General features: G+C 37.2%; 1 protein-coding gene across 9 annotated transcripts in view; it reads right to left on the bottom strand.

Annotated features, from left to right (window-relative positions):
• Positions 1-19,773, bottom strand: part of NFIB (nuclear factor I B) — a 433,275-nt gene that overhangs the window by 199,524 nt on the left and 213,978 nt on the right. The gene's annotated exons all lie outside the window — the stretch shown is intronic.

Genomic DNA, 19,773 nt, shown 5'->3' with positions numbered 1-19,773 from the left:
TACCTTCCTTTACTCAAACTATCTGTTGAGGCTGAAGTCGCTAGGTAAGACCTTTTCCAAGTCATTAACTCATTTAGCCCTACTGAAAGCTTTTAAGATTACTATCCCCATTTTACACAGAAGAAATGGAGCCTCGGGAACTCTAAACACTTGGTAAGAGTCGTACAGCTAAAAATGATAAAAAACAGGGCTTCCCTGGTGGCGCAGTGGTTGAGAGTCCACCTGCCGATGCAGGGGACACGGGTTCGTGCCCCGGTCCGGGAAGATCCCACATGCCGCGGAGCGGCTGGGCCCGTGAGCCATGGCCGCTGAACCTGAGCGTCCGGAGCCTGTGCTCTGCAACGGGAGAGGCCACAACAGTGAGAGGCCCGCGTATCGCAAAAAAAAAAAAAAAAAGATAAAAACAGAGTTTTAGGCTCAGTACTTCCAATTCCAAACTTATGACACTGTTTTCATGGCTCCTTCCAGCAAATTTCAACTCCCTGTGCTTCCAGTCACTTCCTCCAAAATCACAGTCACCTCTCAGGCTGCCACGTTAGCTGCAAAATCTGCAACAGATCTGCTGACATCTGAGGAGCTGGAGAAATTACTGAGTGTACCTCCAATGCCACACTTCTATTCTTCTGTTTCTTCTATTTATTGCCATCATCATCGCGAAGCCTAACACGTACTCACTCTTCCTCCAAGCTTCACTACTGTTCCTGATTCTCTCACCTCTGAATGGTACTAATGCCGCTCAGAGCCCAGTGCAATGGCTAGGGCTAGGCCAGAGTTAGGAGCAAGGCCAGAGTTCAGAAAGGCAGGCATCCTGACATGTTTTCAATTTCCTGCAAGAAAAGCTACACGCTATAAGATGTCATAGAACATGCTTGCTATTAGCATGTGTACCCGACAAAACTATTTTTTGTCATACAGATGAAAAAATCATGCTTGTTCATCAAAATCATCTATTCCCATGGCCTCACTGTTTTCTCAGAAATTGTCACAAGTTTTCCTAAGTCATTTCCTTCAGATGATAATCACTAACATTACTCTTTCCACAAGTGTTTACTAAGCAGCTAATACCAACTTTTCAGTTAAGAAAAATAATAATAACATCGGATGATTCCTCTTAAGTTGTCTTTCCCTATTGAAAAGTTAGTACAACGCTCGTCTTCTCTATATTGAAATCCCCATACCCGGCACAGTGCCTGATACACAGTGGGTACTCAATGAATATTTGCTGAGTGACTAAGCAACTTGTTTGTAGATAGGAGGATGGCTTTAAAATGCCATCATAAAATGGCAAATTGAGACCTTTCCTTTTAAATTTCAGTGTTTATAATCTCGCTGTATCTGCACATCATAATCAACATTCAACTATACAATCAATACTGTATATATCCCCTCATGAGGAATAAGGGGAAGAGAAGTATGAAAAAAGATCTGTGCCCTCTAAGAACTTATATTCACATCTTATTTGTCTGAGGAGGTGAGGAAGCATAGAGGAACTTAGCATTTCACACACTGGATTCAATTCTTTCTTCAGGGGTTAAGCCTGGTAAACTTTAAGGCTTGAAAGCTAGTTTAAAGAAGTTACCTATGTTATAGCTACAGCCAAAGGATTATCAAAGTTTTCATTTATATTTTTTCTCTAATTTTCTATGAGGAAACATTATATTCTAGAATAGGTATCACTTACAGAGAGAAAAATATATTAGGAAAATTCAATATATGAAGCTGGGGGTTATTTTATTGTTGGGTGTGTCACTGTATCGATCCATTGCTCTTAGTAAAAGAAGTATAAGTTTGCATCGGATCAGATATTTCAGCCTGACTATAAAACACACCTCATCACACTGAAACAATTCTTTTTTTCTAATGAGTTGGAGAGCCACACTTGATTTTTAAAATAATAATAATAACAGTGATATAAACTGGACACGAAACTGAATTCACCTAACTTTAGAGTATATTTTAAGCAAAATATTTTTGCAGCACATTCTGCTTTCCAGATTTTTTAACTGCCTATAGAATTATCTTCTCAATTCTAAAGTATCTAAAACAAATTATTAGATAAATTAAAAAGATATTAAATAAAACATTTTAAAACAATGTATACAGGATTACACTGAAATCTGAAGCCATATATAAGAATAATGTTGTTTAATTAGAATTATTAGAATATTATTATCTATCCTAAAAAAGAGATTAATTAATCAAAGCCATTTAGTATTGAGTATTTTAGCATCTGGGTTACAACTTACTATTAGATTTTCCCCTTATTAATAAATTATTAAAAACACTAAATCTGTTAGGCTACCAAAATAATAAAATATATAATTCTCATGTAGTATATGTCATTGCCAAATAGAATGCATTTATATAAGATGCAGATTCTTGGTTATCTACCTCATTTTGTTTTGTTTTTGTTATATAACCCCTGAGAAAACTCTGCTTGAGATTCACCTCCTCTCTGTGACCTTTCCAGTGCAGTCCCACAGGGTCTCCACCCAGAGAGCTAGGCAAATCCAACTATATATAGTAGTTGGTGAGACCATTAGTTAGTTGTATACTTTTTCCACTATCTTGGTCATTTTTCTTTCTCTCACTACAGGTGACCATTATCCTCTCTTTTCTACTGATAAATTATTTGGGAAAGGTCATCTATATTTTCACTTTTTTTTCCTAACCCTTTAAAATATTGAAATGCTTAGTACAGAGCTCCCACTCAATAAATGCATTTCTCAACTGTTTTTCACCTGTATATCAAGTGTTTTATATTTTCCTTGAAAGATACATTTTAATAAATCCATACGTGTCCACTTTCCTGACTATATGATATATGCAGGATCATATTAATCACACACCAAATAAAAAGAATTAATGTACCATATCTACGTACGTACACACACACACACACACACACACACACACACACACACACACACTCTTCAGGAAAACCTAATAATGACTGGTCAAATGAATAATAACAGGATAAAGATTATTACCGAATAACTATTGAGGAAAAGTTGCCAACACCAAAATTTTTTAGGCACTTAAAATATACGTTAGTGAAATGATTTTTTTAAATTATGTAATGTATTTTTAATGAATAAGACAAAGCAGTCCAAAATTATTCTTCAGAAAATAATCTTACACAAAATAATAAGATCTCTCTTCTCAGCTTTTTGCGGGACTATAATTCAGCGCTATCAGAGACACAAAGGAGAAAATATATATATCCCCATTCGAGCCCATGAAAACGTTTGGGATTTTAAAGTCTCGGTTTCCTGCATAAAATACCAGTGCCTCAGGTATTCCCTGCTAGGCAACAGTTACAGATATGTTCTTTTTTCTTTCTGATTATGTTTATGTCTGAGATTTCCCGATAACCCAAATGAGAAGCCTTATGAAAAATGGATAATGTAAAGTATACTGGATTCTAAGCAGAAATTTATACAGGAATCCAGCATGTCTTTATGCTCCTAGGTAAGGCTATTTCGTTCAGTCACCTACAGACACTGAAGTGAGCGTTATGATTCACTGTGCTTCTGTATCGTTCATTTCTTTATGGATCGATTTTGAGACATTCCATAGAAACTAAAATATTTTAATTTTTGCTATCATAATATGTTTCTTCCTACTTTTGGCAGAGTACTGTCCCTAATTTAATGCTCTGCCCCACAAAAGGGAGATCAAGTCTTCCAGAATCCTTAGTATAGGTGGTAAGCATTCATTCATTGAACAAATAAGTACTCAGTACATACTATGAGCAAGCACCATAGTGGTTGCTAATTACAAGTCACAGCAATAATTGCAAACATCTTACTGAGTATCTGCAATATGACAGGCATGGTGTTAAGCATGTCACAAGCATGTTCTCATTTCACCCTCACAACCCACTGCAGAGCTCAAAAAACTGAATCTTAGAAAATATAACCAATTTACCTAACCACATAGTGAATAACAGTAAAACAAACATTTAAAGCCCCAGCTTGATTCTAGAATCTGTTGGATTGCTAATACAGATACTACACTTCATATGGTTTTATTTTACTCATTCCTGAAACTTAAAGCACATATAAGATACAGACACTTCTTATACAGTGACCAGTCACCAGTGGAGATATAAAAGAAAACAAAACAAGTCTCAGTAAAAATCAGTTCTTCCCAGTTTGAGGAACTTTTAAACTACCACAGTAGCAGTTATCTGATTTGCCCTTAATGTTCTATATTCAGTTTAAGTAATTTATATTTATTCATTCCATAAATACTTATCTATTTCATAATGTGCTCCCACAACATTTCTACCGATTTTGCTGTCATTCACTTACATGATACCCGACTTTTACTCATCTATTTTTCCATCTACAATTGTGCCTTGAAAACATGCTTTCAAGCTTTCCTCATAAACTCTCAAACCAGAAGTTAGCTGCTAAAAGTAGCTGATACTAAACTTTTTCTAATACTGCTAATATCTCTGCTTTAAAAGTTATTAATCTCTGCTATACTCAGGGGTGCCTTGATATATATAAGTACATTACAGGACACTCATATAATTTACAGACAAATCTTTCATGTTATAAAAGAATTCTTACCTTAGCAAAAGGATTCACTGAAAGTTCCCTTTTAAAATTGAATGCCTCTTGTGAATTTAACATGTTTGGGTTTCTAAAATTAAACTAAGAAAAAATTCTTAGAAACATCTCAAATAAAAGAAGGCATATGAATGTTTGTTTTAAACTGGGAAAAAAAAAGCAGTTTTTTCAACTAAGATGAGAGATATGCACCACACAAAGGAAAATGGAGACATAGTAATTATCAAGCTAATCTGAAAATTGTAGACATCCAGGAAGCAGAACTTAAATCAGCTCCTCATAACCAGCTCCCATTTTTTCTTCCAATACCTGACTTTCAAGAAAAAGTTTTTCTTACAACCAGTCTCAAACGTGACCTTTAATGGTTACTGGAAATCTGGCAGTACATTTTTAATGGATCCTTTCTGTTTTCCAACTATGATCAAATCCATATTAGTTGACCATAACTTAAACAGTTTTTTTCACCCACTGAAAAAGATAAAGATAGTCATCCTCGTGAAGACCATAGCTATAGGGTGACTTCAATAGAATATATCCTATGAAAAGCTATAAAAGAAAAAAACTGAACTCTTGAATCAATTGGTTTCAATAAATTACAAATGATAACACATATCTTTTAATCACAAATTTTCTCTTTGTACCTAAAAAAACTTGCTGCTATGTTCACAAAATAACACTTTTAATTATTTATGCTTATTTATGCCCATGTAGCAGTAAAACTAATGCAAACAACCAAAGTGGCTTTGGGCCTCTCTTAGACTCAGTACCCACAGCTGTAAAGTGAGAAGGTCTCTAGGGATTCTTCCAGCTCTAAAAATCTATGAGTTAAAGACCTCTTTCTTTAAAAAGCAAGCTTTTTATCTAGATTGAACCAAATGATTTGACTATTGGACTTTGAATTGAGCAACATGAAAGTGTTACTCAAGAGTCAGGTTACACATTTTCTATTTCTCTTTAATAAATAAAACGTATTAAAATCCCAGATTTAACAAGAGTATGCTAAACTTCATTAAATATTGCTTAATGTGAAGGGGATCTTCCCCCTGCCAGGGTAACCAGAAGCCAAATTCCTAAGATGCTGGAGCTAAGAGGGAGAGTGGGAGAGTGGAAGTCTTCTGGCCAACTCTGTCATTTGACAGATAAAGAAACTGAGTCACTGAGAGGCCCCCCAAGTCTCCCAGGTACTTGCAGGAGGGAGGGCTACCAATTTTCCTCCCTTCCGCTTCAGCACGCTGCTTCAGTCACTATGTGGCATAGAGTGAAACTCTACATCAGTAAACAAAGGAATAGAAGAAGGTTAATTCCATTACCAGGTCACTAAATAATTTAGAGCCTTTTTTTTTTTTTTTTAATGCAAAGACCTTATGTTCAGAAACTTACAGTTCAAAGTATGTTAAGTAAAACCATGTCCATATGCAGATATGTCTTCTCCCATATGCATCTTAAGAAAATAGCAAAGAAAAAAAAATAATTTATCATCAGCCCCTAGGAAACAAAAACTGAAATTAAAAGAAAGAATGGAGTAAATCTAAATTGTATATTTTCATTCCTTCTAAAAGGATTAAATAACAGAATTCTAAATGGTTTGTTTGTACTTTCCATGCAATATGTAGATTAACCATGAAATTCTGTTTGGGACACTTTGACATCTGTTTTCAGTGCATTACAATGAAATCTGGGGACTTGATACATACATTTGCTGTAATAAAACTGTCACTAATCAGTGTTTTCCAAAATATTGCCCATAACTATTACTATTCAGTAGTCTCATTTGCATGATCTAATATTGTTGCTACATCATGTTTTCCCTGACAATGTGTTAGCTGGTCCCAGGCACATGCTCTAAAATGGCTGCAAACCACTCAATAATCCCAGCACTTCCATGGTACTCTGTACATATGCATGCAATCTGCCCCAGAAATGAACTAATACTACATCCTTCACAAAATTTTTTCCCTGTAACTGGAATACCCAAGGTTGAATTCACATTCCCGGGTGTGAAAAACTCAACAAAAATAAAAGAACCCACATACAGGAGGAAATTATGCCTCATGGGGCTTCCACAACAGAAGATGTAAACACAATCCTAACTCAGAACTCTAACAAATCTGTAATAATTCTGTTTGAATAGTGAATGCCCAGTCTGTCCTTAACTTAAACCATTTCCATGAAACACAGAACAAGATTGGACCAGACTTTGAAATTGGGTCTGCTTCATTTTCTCCAGGATTAATAAATAGCTGTATCAATGCAGGGACCAAGCAAGAAACACCAGCTCACAAGGTGTTAACACACCTCCTGGATATTAGATTGAACAAATGCTTCCATTTCATACTGCATATATCTGGTGTGTCATGTGCAAATCTTGGACCTTAGGCGGAAAGCGATTCTTTTTTTTTTGAGATTTTTCTTTTTAAGTGGACCATTTTTAAAGTCTTTATTGCATTTATAACAATATTGCTTCTGTTTTATGTTTTGGTTTTTTGGCCATGAGGCATGTGGAATCCCCGACCAGGAATCAAACCCACAACCCCTGCGATGGAAGGCGAAGTCTTAACCACTGGACCGCCAGGGAAGTCCCAAAAAGTTATTCTGAGAGCCAAAAAAAAGGTCTTCACGAAAAAACCAAAAACTTATGAAAAACAATTTGTCTACCTATGCTAACTTGAAATGAATTCCATATTTTATCAGTACTTAGAATCATATTCATTTTCCTTAATAGTCCAATATAATTTCATTTTGTCCTCCTATGAACTCATCTTAAACCTGAAATATGTTTCTCTATACACGTTTTATATTATACAAATGTTGGATACAAAAAGCAGATTAATTGTAGGCCCTAATACTGTGTTGTTAGTACTAAGAAGTCATTCCAAATGTTCCAAAAGGGATTAATGTAGTATAACAAGTCTATTTAATTATTGTAAGACCAGTGATCCTCATATTACTATAAGCAGCTTTTCCCTTATTTGGAGACTGTAAATAGAACAGATACTGTTACATGATAACTGTAAGTCTTAACCAAAAATATTAATGCTTTACCATCAGGAAATTTAAAGAAATATGTTAGCTTCACCAGGAGGCTAAGAAAGGCAACCTGTATTTAAGAATCATGTATGCATCGATTTGCATACATGGTCAATGCACATTGACCATTTCAGGTCAATATCAACTTTAAATCCTAAGTGCAAACAAAGCTTTTCAAATGTATTAGAAGGACAAAATACTAAATCCTTCTGCCATCAACAGCAATCCAGTTTACACATGTCAAAAAATTCTGGATGTACTTTTTTATGTACTAAATAAAATACATGCTTCTTGATTTTGAACAGAATAGCAACATCAGGTATGTTCTCAAAAAGAAAAGACATGACACAGATTATTAAAAATTATGTGCCATAATCAGAGCAAGCTAATCAATGTTCTGATTCTACTTTCTGCACACCCTAGTTACCCTTTAACAGACAAACAGTGAGATAACTTTTCCTATTAACTCCTGGCCAGAAACCCTAAGTATAATTATAATTAAAATGCTGCATAGAAGAATATGAAATTTTTTTGCAGTGCATCAGTGTGACGTGTGATTTAAGATATTTCCCTAGTAGAGACTGTGGGTATGGGCTAACCTGTCCACTTTGCAAATCTGCTGTACAAAGTAAGTGAGAGGAGCAACCCACCGCCCATGGGCAAGAAGCACCATGACTGGTTCCCCAAGGAAAATCTGGCCCACAAGAGAGGCTTCAGGACCACCGGATCCAACCAACCAGAGCCACAAAACTCAAGCGCTAATCCTAAATCTAATTTGGGAAGAAGAAGAAGATGTTTTAACCACTTCCCATTTGGCTTTCAATTGTTCTTAGAAAAGGTGACATCACTTTAAGTAAGAAATATTAACTTTTTTCCTCTAAAGATAATTTAATTAATTTTCTTAACACCATAAAAAAGGACGAGTGGGAAAGACTGACTTAAAGAGGAAGAGTCCAGTGGCAATAAAGTGAAAACAATTCACGTAACTAATGAAACATTTTGAGTTTTGACCCAACTAGGGATCATTTTTAAATAAGACACTTTCAGACGCGAGTCTAAAAACCAGCAGCCTGCTCCTCTAGAACAATCCAGTCCACAACGTCACCACTTCTGTCCAACCAAATCTAAAACATAAGCGTAGCTCTCCCAAATGTTGGCAATTTCATGTTTTTATAACTAAAAGTCCTATGTTTTCACTGGAGTACAATGAATTACAAGTACTTCCTACTACACCCTTCACTTAACACAAAGTTATTTACTCAAAGAGCCAACTAATAAAATTATTTTACTCCTTCTTTTCAGGGACTCCTAGATTGATCAAGAAATTAACTCTCTGATAAGTCTGCTATAGAGGACTGCTAAAACTGTACAGTAATTCTACTTTAAGTTGATATAAAAACCATACACAACTAGGAACATGTTCCTACTAGGAAATATCTATACACATCATTGTGATCGGGACTTTTCATTTTCTCTTTGGAGGGTCTTATCACCTGAGATACACATAAACTAATTGATGACCTCTTGCTGCAACACCTAATCACTCATTCTCTTCAGTATTGGGCCTCTCCTCTAGATGTCTATATTATGCCATGTTCCTTTATAAAGAGCAATAATCACTCTTATTAATAACATCATTGCTTTTACTTACATGAATTATTTCATGGAATCCTAAAACAGCCCTGCGAAGCGGGCATTCTAATCCTCATTTTACAAGACAGAAAACTAAAGCACGTGGAGCTTAAGTGACGTAGCCAAGGTCACAAAATTGATAAAGAGAAGAAGCAAGGCTACGAAGACATGTCACATTCATGCACTTATTTTTCTATGTTCTACAAAAACTAAAAGGCAGGAAGAAGGGAGATGTGCTCAACTGTGAAGGAATCCAAAATCCAAAGCTGACAGAATATTTTAAATGGTATGTTATTTACTCCTCAATCTATGAATGAATCATCCTTCTTAAGTCATTCCTGAAAGATCTAGGCCCTACTTCTCTCTTTTTTTCTCTACCTTCACTTCTTTTCAACTCTGCAACACACACACACACACACACACACACACACACATCAATTACACATGATGCAGGAACTTAGGCTCTTTAACTCAGCAGCTGCGATTTGTTTTACATCATTTCGGTGGAGGAACTGAGGCAGACTTCTGGAAGAAATCACAGACATTTTTTAAATCCTTGGGGGCTGGCCGCTGTTCTTGTATCACAGTCCCACTACATATGACCCATTAGCCCACTAACCACATCCAAACTCGATTCTTGGTGGACTCCACCACTGAAAACACCAATGAGTGAGCAGAAAGGCATGAGAGGTGTTTTCAAGTCTAGACTGGATTTTATGGACAGGAGAGAGACGCGGAGGCTATTGACCAAAATCAGACGTTTCATTTACCTTTCTTCCTTGGATCCGCAGGATGCTGGATTATCAACACAATTAATGCTGAAAAGCATTTAAATTCCTTGATCCTGTGAACATTCCTGGGGGAAAAATAGTTTAAAACAGCAACAACCAAAAAGAAAGAAAAACTCTCTCACCTGCCATTTCAGATATTTTTAAAATGGGAATAGAAAAACTGCATGTTTTCTTCCAAGGTTCTTGTGCCTGGACCACATTGTCTCTCATCTGTCAGTGTATCCCCACACATGGATAAACAGTATGGGACGTATAAGTAAGGAAATGCGCATTCAAACTTCAACTTCCTTTTTTCCCTCTAATAATTTAAAAATAAAATGTAACAGCTTGGATTTTAAATATTTAATCTGGCAAATATAGGGAAAATCATGAACTACAATGTCATATTTGGCAAAGAGAAATTTGGTAGGATAAAAATATCTGTGTTTTAACATTTTAGAAGGCATTTCCAATATTTTAAAAATAAAATTATTTCACTGCTTCGGAAGAGAACAGAGGTAAAATTCTCTATTTTTGCATAGGAGGGTTTCATAAAGAAGGGAAAAAACAATTTTTATATTTGTTAAAATAAGCATTGAATTTCACACGCTGGCAAATGTCCCCAAAGAAGTAAAAGCTTCAGATTTACCAATGGTTCACTACGCTTTGAAATTTAGCTATCGAAGTCGCAAGAATAGGTTTCCCCTAAAACTATAAGATGGACTATGTAAAGTTACAACATGACTCTCATTTCTTAAAAATTATGTTTTAATCCTACATGTTTAGTATACAGCTTTTTCCAATACCAGACAAGTTTAAGAGGTGAAGTTTATAAGTCAGTCATTTTAGGACTTACACATTGCTAATCCAAAGCATAACTAAATTTACCAGTTTTACCCTATATAGTGACAATAAAATATTTTTATTGTAACAGCCGAAAATGTTGAAAAGCAATTATTAAGGAAATCATAAATATAAAAAGCTGAAAAGCCAACCTCAGAAGAGAGGGGAAAAGGAAATGGTGATACGAATAATCATAAAACACGGAAACTGAAAATCTAAGCAGAAGAAATCCAAATCCCTCTAAATGCCAGAATACTACCCCCCACCTCCTGGAGCAAGGAGAGCTGCAAATTTGTCCCCATCACTGTCAGCAAACAAAAGAAAGTCACTTCTACGGCTAGACCATGTCAAACAGAAGACATCACTACTGCGAAGGGACGCCTGGAATCCACTGGGGTGTAAAGTCAGGGCTGGGGCTTTTTGTCAGCTATTACCATAAAAGAATAAGAGGAAACAGTGACATTACTACACAATAGAAAGGTCAAACAGCTTGCAGCCATTTCATGACCCAGACAAGTCAAGGTCAAAGGATTCAGGTAGCAAGTTAGCCAGGGCATAAGTTACAACACAAATGAATTGTTTTAACACATCAGCTTTGGTCAATTAAACCTAACAAGGCAAGTTGCATCACGTAGCAGGGTTCCTGACACTAAGGCCAGAAGCTGAGACCAACCTCATAAAACAAGGCTTTTAACATAGCATAGCAAATTTAAGGTAATCCATCCAGAAACTGCAGATGTCAGAATAATAAAATACAAGTTGTCCTAAGGAGGAACATTTTTCACACTTCAGAATTCACTAATAGAGGGCTATAGACTTCATACTGACATATTCGGGTTATTAACATGGGCACAAATGTAATCCCCTACTCACACGAATTACAAAATACACCCTATTTCAAATAACTATCTTAACATCTGCGCTTATGATCAGATTTTTGTCCTAAGCTCTACCATTCCCTGTTAACAGCAATACATTTCTCCATGTATATTTTTCAATGTGAGTTTTGAAAAATGAAGTTTTAAAAAAAATCCTCAGCTTCACGCTGCATCAGAACATGTATTAGTGTCACAATTATGAACTGGTGCTTGTTAAATGCTTTTGTGTAGTTTTGTGGGAGATACATGTATTTTACAATTCAACTCAATACTATTTATTAAAGTTTCTATTTTGAGACATGGAGTTGACGCTAGCCAGAATTTTAAAACTGCAATATGTTTAAAGAATTTTTTCTCAAAAGCAATTCTTATTTTCTTTTTTTGCGCTTGTTTAAACAAATCCCATTTTCAACTGATTTGTGCTTCATCCATAACTTACTACATGCTCTGAACTGCCTTAAAATGGGATTCTGAAAATAAACAACCTCCAGGCAACTCTCAGCCAGTAAAATTACTTCATCCATCACCCCATATTTTCAATTATATAGTTCTTATTCAGAGTTCTTTAATTTGTCTGTGATTCATCAGTGCTGTCCTGTTTAAACTATCATCATAAACAGAGAGAATATGTGTATCTAAGTGTTTTATTATAAACAATATATTTATGCACAAGAAGAGTTTGCATTCCCCTCTTAGAACATTGCTTGATGTAATTTTGAGGGTATTTTTTTCTTGTATGTGTGGCCTTCAATTCAGCCTCAAGGTCTTTCTACCTCATTGGTTAATTGGTGGCCATTTCTTCCAATTTTCTGAATAATATAACAACCCAAAAGCCCAAGCATTCAAGTCCCATTAGCCTCACATCCTATACCATCCAGTCTAATACAAACTAATCCCGCAGACCCCCTCCTCCACAGCAGGCACTTGAAGTTCGCAAGTTCTCTGCAGTTCGGTGATTTTTTTCTCTATGCCAAATCCCAACAATGGAATTCAGTGAAATTAACCACATCACATAATTAGAGTTCAAGGACCCAAGAATGTATTTTAAGATGAGAAGACATACCAGGCTGCCACAGAAAAGTGAGCTTGAAGAGGAAGCTCCCCTCTTGCTATGCTTGGCGCTGAGGCATGCTGCTGTAATAACTCCTGTTTCCCATCACATAACCACTAGTCCTTGAGATTTCTAAAATTATTCCTCTGCCACAAGGATGGAGGGAAAAAAGGTTGTAAAACTGCTTTGAACATAACGTTGGCTGATCACTTGCTCTGTCACAGCGCATACATGGACAAGCTCCTCAAGCGTCACAATTTCAACTCTCCTGAACTTCAAACTAGGAAATGCTACCTTTTCACAAACTGCAGAGACACTTCCACCTAAAACTAGTTTCAGAGCCAGGGATCACCCTTGCCTTCGCCCATCTTTTTCAGATATTTAATAATTCCCTATTTTAATGAGCGCCCCTTAGGCTACTTCCACTCTCTGAAACCTTAACCTTCCAACAAAGCAATAATGATTCTTTTGATTATAAAGTCAGTTATCATGCAAGCCACTGGGATGACAGACATGAAAACCTATTTATCTCAACTTTTATGAATTCCAGAGAATTCTGGCGCAGCCTCCCACTGGGTCCCTCCCTCATCAGGTGCTGAAATTCCAACTGGTTGGCAGGGATGGCAGGGGTAAAAGTGTCACAAAACAGTTTTTTTAAGCCCACTGGTCTAGTTTCTCAGTTCAGTCAAGCAGAATGAAAGTTTATGAGACAGACTTTACCCATCAGGTATGTTGGATTGTTGCTCCAAATTATAGTGCCAAACTTAAGAGTAAAAAGTTAATGGAGGGGGCTTCCCTGGTGGCACAGTGGTTAAGAATCCGCCTGCCAATGCAGGGGACACGAGTTCGAGCCTTGGTCCGGGAAGATCCCACATGCCGTGGAGCAACTAAGCCCGTGTGCCACAACTACTGAGCCTGTGCTCTAGAGCCCGCGAGCCACAACTACTGAAGCAAGCCCGCACGCCTAGAGCCCATGGTCTGCAACAAGAGAAGCCGCCACAATGAGAAGCCCACACGCCACAATGAAGAGTAGCCCCCGCTGGCCGCAACTAGAGAAAGCCCGCGTGCGGCTTTGAAGACCCAACACAGCCAAAATTAAATAAATAAATTAATTTTTTTAAAAAGTTAATGGAGGATTAAAACTTTAACTTCCTTTTGGCAGTTTCCTTGTAAATTCCAAATTTAGGGAAAAACAAGTAAGTAAATAAAAAATCCTACGAAATCTATAGTACAGCTATGTGTGGATATACCCCTTAGGTACCACTTTCGAACACAGAAAGTTTAAAGAATTAAAGCAGTGACAACAGGCCTCCTCAATGGCTCCTGCCCAGCTGAGTCTGCAGGCACACACCCTGTATCTGTCAGGGAGCACCCCTTGGGAGACCTAAGCATCATCTCCTGTCATTGCACTGTTCCCCCAAATTACCATGATTCCTGAATAATGAACATCATTTTGGTCCTTTTGCATATGGAGTTATTTTCCCACACAAGAGGCATAGTGCACTAAATTTGCAAATCCAAACGTGTAATCTAGATGAATATTTTTCATTACAAAATGTGTAGTGCAGCGTATACGGTGAGAGGGTATAATGCAGAGACTGACACCCAATGCTGTCAGCAGGACATTTTACCAACCTTTGCTGCCTCCAAAAAGTGGATCATTATATACTTTTTAAATATTTGAAAATCATAATTGATATAACAAATGATATACCTCTCCCTCCCCCTCTCCTTCTCTCTCTCTCCTTCCCTTTTGAAAAGTGAGATCATATTAAGAGCAATTCAAGAGCTTGGTTTGCCATATCAGAACACAGATGCCAAGCTTTCCCAGCTGGCAACTGGGGCCTCAGAGTTTAACTCTTGAATTGTCCAGCAAAGCTATCAGGGCAGGAACATCATGGCAGAGAGGGCAAACTTCTGGCCTGTGTTTTCTTCTTATCAGTGACAAAATTGCTACGTATCTCATATTACAATATATGTTCCCACAAAGGTCTCATTAAGCCTAGGAGCAAGACAGGCCAGTAAGAGCCCTTCTTTATCTGCTGAATTGTGCGAGAGCCAGAATGCAAACAAGTGTGCACTAGAGTTCGTAAGTTCAGTCAAGGACAGGACGCTAGATGGGAAAACTTAACAGTGTTCCCCTAAATCAAACATGCATACAACTGTCATGCTTTCTGAGCATTTCACAATTTAAGCCCACCAATCCGTTTTAACAGATTATGAAAGCTTCCTTTTCCCCATAATGGGAAATAGCTGCAAATGAAGTGAAATTTATTAAAAGGTTAAAATATGCTGTCAACTTGCAAACAATGATCTACTTAAGCTTTTCATAAAAAAAAAATAATAATTGTTACCCAAAAGGATTCTAAAAGTCAGTAACTGAGGGAGGAAAACAATTCTTAGCATTTGCTTCCTCCCTAATGAGATGTGACAACCAGGAAGGATTCTATTTCAAAAACAATAATAATGATTACAACTTCCCCTGTAAACAAGTCACGTTTTTCACAATGTCGAAATGCACTTTGATCATCATATCAGTTACCAATAAAACAACAGAAGTTGCCATCCACAATTTTAAGGATTCCACAAGGCTAAAAGGGAAACTCCTCTCTCATGAGAGTCACGAGGTTCCAGGCCTCTTTAGCACTCCAAAACATGTTTAATAAGAGTGCAAAACACAGTCCAAAAATCAGTCAGGCTGAGTTGAAACTCGAATCTGTTAAATTCATGACAACAGTTACTCTCTCTTGAGATCCTGAAACATCTTAGTGTGTTGTGACCCATGTCTTTCTTCAAAACCCTTTCCTGCCTCAGAGAAAGCCCAGCCCCCTACCCCACGCCACTCTTCAGACAGGACACAGTGTGGCCACTCAACGCCTCCACAGGCCAGACTTCCTTCTGTGTAGCCTTTTGGGTAGCACTGCTAATCCTTCTTATTAATTAACGAGATAATGGTGGTTAACCAGAAAGCAATATGAATGCAGACCATCTAGGAAACTTCAACCAAAATTATTTCAGCCTTTTGGTTGGTCTTCCTGACGTTAGGTTTCCTCATGAAGGTTTTCTCATTTCTTTTTTTTTTTTAACGTTTACCCTGTTACACATTACTAACTAGAAAAAAAATAGAAAGGTCCTCTCAATGGGTTACTGTAAAATTTGGAAGTGTGGAAACTGAAGGAACTAAAAATTGCCTACGAAATACGCAGTGATGTGACTGAAAGCCACAGTCAGTCCTGGCAAGTGCATTCCATGTCACTGCAGCCAGCTAGCCCTCCATACCCTTCCCAGAGCACACCCAGCATCCTACAGCGTACTTCTGTCCCGGGAAGGTGTGCTGCGCGAGGCTTGCCTGGTTTTTGTTTTGTTTTGTTTTGCTTTGCTTTCAAGAAGGCAGTAACAAAGACAATATGGGGAATAGGTACCACCTGCCCAAGAATCCCTGGACATCTTTAATATCTTGGGGAAAATGGAGGCCACTTCAGAGCTGTTTTTTCCTTTAATCTGTCACCATCTTTGAAAAAAAAAAAAAAAAGAAACCTAAAAAAAAAAAAAAACAGATAAAAGGAAGGGTTTTCTATCAGCTAAGGTTTGCTGCAGCAAACAAGCAAGCAGCTTTCATTCAGGGATTGTCAAAAACTTTTCAGTGTGCCCACTGCAATGCGGATGCCAACCAACGAATCAAAGGCATTCAGCAACTAGACAAAGAGGGTCTGATGCCAACCTCGGTGCCACTGGCAACCATTATTGGCATCCAGCACAGTGTCTGCCTTTTTTTTCCCCCTCGCCTGGCACTTCACAAACAAAATGGCGGTTCTTGTAGCAACGAAAGAGCCGAAGCGCAGCCCTCTGAATCAATACCGTCAAATGATTTTATGGATTTAAACGCAGGGACTCCCACATGATGTGTATATTTTAGGTAAAGTGGGGGGTGGTATCATTTTATAAATGACTATATTGAACATGACCCTTTCCTAAACATGGAGCAATACAAAAATGGACTAAATTGTGGTCAACCAGACTCTAGGCACAGAAGAGGCTGAATAACAAAGAGATTTAGCTTTAAAGGAAATTCTGCCTTGCGGCCATGGGATGCACAAGTCTAATGAACTATATATCAAAACTGATTTCAAAATGCATACATTCTCCCCAAAACTGTATCAGATGCAGATGTAGCACTAGAGCTTGTGTCAAAGCTCTAGTAACTCTTTCCACATTTCAAAAAAAGATGAGGCTGAGGCTGCTGGGCATGAAAGAAAAAAAAAAAAAAGTGTGGGTTGAACCAAAAGAGAAAGAGGGAAAAAGCATAGGAAGTTGGTCAACAATGAACTTTATTATTTGTTGGTCTTTATGTCATCCTCCAGAAGAGATGCAGTTTGTGATCTTGTATAAATAACCAAGAGGACTATTGACATTTCTAGATCTGGAAATTGTCAATATATTGTAACATCACTCCACACTGCAATGCGGATGCCAACTAACAAATCACAGGCATCCTGAGCTAAACAAAGAGGGTCTGATGCCAATCCTGGTGCCAGTGGCAACCATCTTTGGCATTCTCTCTGTTCTTTCTCATGTTTTCCTCCCAGTCGTTTAGAAGTGGGGAGAGAAAGAAAAAAGGGGGGAAAGGTAATTCTGTTGCTCATTCTGTTGCAAACATTACATTTTTCTTTTCTGATTTTTCTTTCATGTTTTTCTTTATACTTTTTCACCTGATTGATAAAACATACTTAAGTGGGTTTTCATGCACTTAGAGGAGAAATAAAAAGTCACGATGGGAGATATGCAGCCCTCTGACTGACTACAGACTTATATTTTAAAATTCTTTCTTTAATCAAATGCACTGCAAAATGACATAATTAACCTACATTTGACCAAAGGAAAAAGATATAAATTTTGAAAAAAGGAAAACACAAAAGCATCCTGATGTGACTTTTTCAAAGAAACAGCCAACAGATGTTAAGAAGATATGGTGCACTCACAGGTAGCGGAAGATATAAATTAGGTGCGCAGTGTAAAATAATAAAAGGTTTTTAAAAGAGAGACTAAAAACAACAACAAAATCAATGTTTTATCTGAAAATGTGGTCTGCAAGAGTTGCTTACAACTTTATGACTATCATGACCGATGGTGCAATGCAGAAGGCATTTATGCATTTTTCTTTCTTCAATCTATCTTCACAAATCCAAAGGATATGTTCTTTATTGTCAGTTCATCAACCAAGAGAGTTGGCTGCCTGCCCCAGGAGTGAATGTACACGCGTGCACACCTCAAGGACTAGCCTTCAAGCAAGTTAAAAGGCGAGCAGCAGTGAAGTGCTTGCAAACCTTCCCTCCCTGCACTAAAAAGTTACATGACCCACTTTCTAAAACTTTACTTCCAGCCTTGACTTTCACGACAGAGTTACAACACACTGACAGTCAATTCAACACGTATATACAGCCCACCTTAAAATGTCACCTCCTAGACAGCTGTCAATCAAATTAAGTGTCATGTGTTAATGTGCTTTTATTTTGGGACACACAGGGGAAAAAAAATTTTTTTCCCCAAACCATCATTACTTGGACTTTAATTTTTCAATGTATAGAAACAGTAAATGCAATCTTTCATTAAAAAAACCAATATTTCCAAATGTATGATATCAAGCACCATTATTTAAAATCAAACTAGAAATTTTTAAATGACTTGTAAGCATATCTCTAGAACTATACCAAGGAACTACAAAGACAAAAAGCACATAGTAAGTACCCAGATTTCTGAGTCAAAAGAGTAATTCTGATATTTTATATTTTGGGATGATGATGAAGTTCATACCATTTACTAAATCCCACACTTATATAACACATATCAGATAACCGTCTGCCAGCTGGCTATCTGCAGGCCACTTTCCCTACCACCAGGCCAAGTTAGCAAATGACCCACCACCTATGGCAGATTAAACTACAGTCCACTTTTGGTAGGTTGTTTTTTAAAATGTTTTCCTATGGACTGTGCTAATACAAGGACATCTATATACCGATACATTTATTTGAAGCATTTCTTTAAACCTCCTTAAAGAAAATATATTAAGAAAAATAAAAATAATAAACATGTTTCATGAACCCAGAAAACACTCAGCAAAATATATCACCTATTTTTGAATCATTCAGGCAACACTTATACCACTCTCTTTATCAAGGATTTTTCAAAATAGGTACGGTATGCGGTTTCTGCATTCTTTTTGAGATTTATTTTAATCCAGTGTAACCAGTCTACTTTCTGTTTTTGTTCTGTAAGGAGAGCTGCGACTTCCCTCCTCGGTAAGTTTTATGAATTTACACTCAAGTAAACGAACAATAATAAGTGTTCCCAAGTCACTCTGGGAAAATATTATAACATAAGTTATTTAGATAAGAACTATGATCCCTTTAATCTACAGCGAATATTACACAATCAAAAGTAGGTGTTGATAGAAATATTTAAATTAAATAAATCTAGGTCTACGTAAGGTATACTTTCTGATACTGGCTACCTTAAGCATTCTGTAATAGGAAATGTTAATTCTATTTTTTCAAGGCAATAGCACTAGATCCGTGAAAAAAGTTGATCTACCTCGTTAGTTAGGAGGTTAATACAAAGAGTGTTAAAGAACGGTTTGACTATTCATAAATCAAGTTACATTTTCAAACTGGGAAAAGATGACTAGATGTAAAGAATGTAGCCGAGGACAAAAAATGAAGTGTAATAAACACTTCGGACTATTCTGTGTCTTTGAAAAAGTGTATTATTTCAAAGACACTTGAAAACACATCTCTTTGTGGTCTTTAAATATCCATGCCTATCCAGGTAGGAAAGCTCCATGTCTATTTCCATAGCTTGCGCATGGCAGTGGACAAGCAAGTGGAGGGGGGCATGCCACTCTCCCCAGAGCGGGTGAACGAGACCTAGGCGCCTCCAGGACCATCTAACCCAAGCCAGGTGTTCCTTGTGTGGGGTTTGCGGGCAGTGTGTGCCGG

This window comes from Phocoena phocoena, chromosome 6, assembly GCF_963924675.1.
Source record: "Phocoena phocoena chromosome 6, mPhoPho1.1, whole genome shotgun sequence".
NCBI lineage: Eukaryota > Metazoa > Chordata > Mammalia > Artiodactyla > Phocoenidae > Phocoena > Phocoena phocoena.
Note: the sequence above shows the minus strand (reverse complement) of the source record. Positions and strands in the feature narration are given on the sequence as shown.